This window comes from Micromys minutus (assembly GCF_963924665.1).
Source record: "Micromys minutus genome assembly, chromosome: 26".
NCBI lineage: Eukaryota > Metazoa > Chordata > Mammalia > Rodentia > Muridae > Micromys > Micromys minutus.
Genome location: NC_137961.1, coordinates 36,591,066 through 36,596,660, shown reverse-complemented (window position 1 = coordinate 36,596,660; position 5,595 = coordinate 36,591,066).

Here is a 5,595-nt window from a genome sequence, read left to right as displayed (position 1 = left end):
GCTACATGAGGCTACATGATCCTGTCTTTAACAACAATAAAAATAAAGCTTTCTTTTTGACTTCCAGTGTTGCATCTTGACTTTCCCTCTTCATATTTTACATACGACGTAATTCTTAAATTCTCTTTTGAAAAATTTCCTACTGGGGCCAGAGACACAGATCAGTCGGTAAAGATGCCTGTTGTCAAACGTAGCGACCTGAGTTAAATCACAGCCCCACATGCTGAAAGGAAGAAACTCCCACAGCTTGTCCTTTGGCCTCTATGCATGGACCGTGGGCATGTGTACACTAAAACGTAAGTTCCTATTACAGTGATGTTAATATCATCTAAACTGATTTATTCTTTCCAAGTCATAGATCCAGGTGTCCAACATAAAATCCAAAGGCTGAACAAATCACTTTTAGGTGCTTCAATTTGGAAAGCAGGAAGCAAGATTGACACTTTTACTCCAAGAGAACTCTTCATAGTAGCTGGGAGATCTGCTGTTGCATAAAGATGCTCAGAGACGACAGCTGGGGACGCACCTCAGGAGTGGACAATGACATACCCTGGCCTCAACTCCTAACACTGGAAAAGCATAGGGCCCTCAAGCCAGGAAACAAAAATACTGCAAGTTAAACCAAAAAAAAAAAAAAAAAAAAAAAAGTGGCGTTACACTAACTTGTGGAATTGCACAAGTTGATTTTCCTCCCAGTCTACTGAGTAATGCTTGAAGTAATGGAGCTGTTACTGGCCTCAGTTAACAGACAGCACTCCCCCAGGACAGTCTCAGGCTGCCACCACCATGGCTGACATCTTAGATGTGAGAGAGCCAAAGCTAAACTCCCAACCAATAACTGCTCACAGTTCAGTCGTCTCCGAACACACAGCATTTAGCACAGTTCCTCTCTGTGGTAGTTAGCATTGTTGAATTGAGGGGCATTGAAAAACTCAAGTTTATGTTCTCGAACTTTTTTGAAGCTCCTTTTCAAACCAATTTTTATTATAATGTAAGCTTTTAATTTTTATTATCATGCCCTAACTTTGTATACACATTTAGTGTTTTTGTACATGGAGCACACTGGTCAGAACCAGTCTCCTCTTGTCCAGCCTCCCCACTGTTTTCGGCTTCTAGTCCACTTCAGTACCTCTCTAGAACCACATGAGAGGGGAAACATTCAGAGCCCGTCTTTCTGTATGTGGGGTATCTCAACTAACTTGATATTCTCCAGTTCTGTTTCCGTCCATTTCATTGCAAACAGCAGGATTCACTCTGGCCAAATGACACATTTGTCTGTGTGTACCATGTTTTTCTTATTCATCTGTTGAATGGCTTAAGACTAATATCTGGGATAATATCAGTACAGACTTCTTAGCCTCTGAGAACAGAAGCTTTTATATATGTCCAAAAAATGGGATTGATTGATCGTCTGGCAGATCCATTTGTGTGTGTGTGTGTGTGTGTGTGTGTGTGTGTGTGTTCACATGTGTAGGCATAAGTGTGTGAGTATGTGCATAGACAAGTGGCATATTCCTGTAAAGGACAGGTTGACACTGGAATCTTCATCAGTGACCTCACTTTATTTACTGAGGCTGGATCGTTTTCTGAACCTAGAGCTTGCAGGTTCAGCTAGTCAAAGAGCTTATCCTGAGGGTCATCTGTTTTCAGCTTTCAAACGCTGGGATTATGGGGTGCCTGGACAGCTTTTTTCTTTTTTTTTTTTTTTCAATGTGGTTGCTGAGATTCTGAACTGCAGTTCTTTTGCTTGCCTAGCAAGCACGTTATCCAGATCCATTTCCCCAGTCCCATGTTTAGCTTTTTAAGGACCCTCTGTGAACTATTCTCCATAATAGCCCCGCTGATTTACATTTAATTACGCTGTAATGAAATACCTGGGAAAAGTCACTTTCTGAGGAAATACACGTTTGGATCCATGGGATCCACAGTCTCTCGGTCCGTTGTTTCTGAACCCGTGGTGAAACAGAATGTACTGGGAGCGTACACAGGAGCCAAGCTGTTCTTTGAGGGAGTCCCTGCAAGCTCTGCTGCTGGCAAAGAAATGGGGCTCCATGAAGCAAGAAGAAACCTCAGTCTGGCAAGAGTCTGACACCAGGCCAGTTTATTTTAGAGATATTTAAGTACAGTACAGTTTAGAAAAAAGTTTCTCTGGAAAAAAATTATCCCAATCCTATGTACACAATAAAGCTTTAAGGCATAACTACATCAGAAGCACATGAGGCTTCTATCAGGAAGATGGATCTCTAGCCCAGGATCCTATGGTCTCTAATGGAGGTCAGCAGGTTATAAAATACATGTGATATCCCCCCAAGAATGGCTTCCACTGATTGAAAAACAAAGCTGAAGATAAAGGTCTAGTGGGGGGAGAGTCTGGTGTAAACATTCTGGGGAAATTCAGTGAAGCAAAGGTAACCAGGTTTTTAACACCATCCACTGCCAGCCTTCTGGGTGGGAAACAGGTATGTGTTCCCTTCATTGAGGAGACACCAGATGATGATAAACATTCCTCAGTGTTTATCTATGAGCACTTCTGCCCTCTACAGTTTATCTCATGGTGGCCATGATAATGAGAGAAAGAGGAAGGAGCCAAGGACAAAATACATTTCAACCACGTGCTCTCAGGGCCTGATTCCTCCAGCTAGGCCCCACTTCCTGAGACTTCCAAACTTGTCCTGGTTGGATTTTTGTCAGCTTGACACAAGCTAGCGTTATCTGGGAAAGGGGACCTCAGCTGAGAAAATGCTTCCATCAGATGGCCTGTAGGCCAGTCTGGGGACACTTTCATGACTAATGATTGATGTGGGAGGGCCCAGCGCACTGTGGATTGTCCTGTCCCTGGGCAGATGGTGCTTTACCACTGAGAAAGCCATGGGGAGCAAAAGCCAGTAAACAGTGGTTTTGTTGTTTCGGTTTGTTTGTGGCTTCCTCTTCAGTTCCCACCATAAGTTTCTTGCTTACCTTCCCTCGAGGGACTGTGACCCTGCTTATGAAAGCCGAATCAATCCTTTCCTCCCCAAGTTGAAGGTCAAGGTGTTTCATCATAACAATAGAAGCCCGACTAAAACAAAAATGGGGACTGGGTTCATGGGATGTGGCTGTGACAAATCCGACCATGTTGTTTGGGGGAATGTTACGGAGCTTTGGGCTGGAAAAGCCATCGAGTGAGCTGTTATGGGAACTTAAGATAATGCTGAGAGCGGTGCATACAGTGGAGGCCCGGCTTGCAACATTGCAGACGGATTCGCAAACTCCACAAGGACCATGTAAGTGATATCTTGAATTAAAAATCTGGTTCTAGTCAGCTGTGTTTGAAAAATTAGCCTTGGATATGGTCTTTTATCACAACAATAGACACATAACTAATATATAGCTAACATATACCCACACACATGTACCCAAGTACCATATTCTAAGCCATAGAACAAATCTAATACATGTAAACGGATTCAGTCTAGACACTATGACAGACATCATGACCAAAGCAACTCTTATAAAGGACAACGTTTAATTGGGGCCAACTTACAGTTTCAGAGGTACAGTCCGTCACGGCAGGAAGCATGACAGCATGTAGGCAGACATGGTGCTGGAGAAGGAGCTGAGAGTTCTACATCGTGATCCTCAAGTAGCAGGAGACTGTCAACACTGGGTGCAGCTTGAGCATATATGAGACCTCAAAGCCTGCCTTCACAACGACATACTTCTCCAATAAGGCCACACCTACTTCATCAGGGCCACACCTCCTAATAGTGCCACTGCCTGTGGCCAAGCAGGGGAAATCTCAAAAAGCCTGGCAAGACAGTGCTTTCTAAAGATGACATATAGGCTGCAGAGGTGGCTCAGAGCTAAGGTGTCTTGCTGTTCCTGCAAAAGACTAGAGTCTGGCTTTTAGCACCCACACTGAACAGTTCACAACAGTCAGTGCCAGGGAATCTGATGTCCTCTTTTGGCTTCTGTGGGCTCATGTGCATGTATACACACACACACACACACACACATACACACACACACCATGTATATATCTTAAAAATTTATAATTTTTTGTGTCTTGGGGCAAGGGAAAATGGCTTAACAAACAGAAATAGAGACCTCAGAACATTCTGGAATGATTTTTATGAAGAGTGGACTTTGCTCTGCTGTGGTGCTCCCTACCCTCTAGCTCATTCTTCATTGATAATAGCACGATCCTTCTCATATTGTGTGATTGCCTATTCTGCTTAATGGCCTCCATCACTTAAAGACTAAGTCCAAAATCTGAGCAGCACGGTATGGTTCACTCCTCTAGCCTTGCTCCCCAGGTCCTTAGAACATGCTTCTTTTATCATACAATCTTTTATTCTACGATTTCTTTGCTTATACATCTTCCCATAGACGCTAGGCAACAAGATTTATACTTTACAGTTTCTGCATTCTGGTGCCTTGCACGGGGCTAGGCACAGAGCACATCTCCAGCGAACAGTACTTGAGTGAATATAAGAAATGTTTCTGGTTTTGTTTTAAACATTTATTTATTTATTATATGTAAGTACACTGTAGCTGTCTTCAGACACACCAGAAGAGGGTATCAGATCTCATCACAGATGGTTGTGAGCCACCATGTGGTTGCTGGGATTTGAACTCAGGACCTCTGGAAGAGCAGTCAGTGCTCTTAACCACGGAGCCATCTCTCCAGCCCGAATATAATAATTGTAATCAGCATTATTTTCTTCTAAAAAAAAAAAAAAACTCTTCTTCAAATTGAGGAAATGGCTTTCTTTATGTAATCAGAGATTTCCCCCATCCCAGAAATTTCTTCATTGAATTTGAGACTATACAAAACCTAACTCTACCATTTCAAAGGTCTTGAGCAGCGATTTTAATCTTTCTGGAGCAGTAATCCCCTATCACTTTCTGAGTTGCATTTGTACCTTACAATCTCATCTCTTACTGAAGTGTGCTTTTAAGATTAATTAATTAGCTGATAAATTGTTAAGCACATTTCATCAGGCCAATTAGAGACAATGGAAGTATTGGTCTGTGGTGTGTGGACTTTGAAGAAATCTGATCCAGTATTTAGAAAATTGTTCTGAACTCGGAGTTGGCTCAAACTGGCACCTTCTGGCATGTGCTTGTGGGTGGGGAATGTGGAATGCTTTGAAAACTGAATGGGTTTGTCAAGTTTTAAAATTCCCTATGGCTAAAAGAAAACAACATTCATTGTTTAGAAACACCATTGCTTGTTTTTTCTCCTTTTCTAATCTTTAGGGCCTAAATCTGTAAAAACATGGCATTTTTTCTTCTTCTTGAACCTCTCCTAAGACTTTTCTAGAGACACGGTGGAGTAAAAGCCTTTCCATTGTTTCTTGAGAATGCCAGAACAAATGGGGAACGTCGTTTTTAATGTTCATACTGAGTTGGAGGAAGGAGTATAATTCTGTGTATTTTCTGTGGGCCAGGTAAATAGAATTGTGGAGTGCAGGGATCCCTGAAATACGACTTTCAACTTCTCTACTTCCTCAGGGAGTGAGTGAATGACCTTAGCCAAGGTATTTAAACAGTCTGTGCTCTGACCTACGCTATACTGAACCAAAGGCAGCCTGCCTCGTAGGGCGGCTTGAA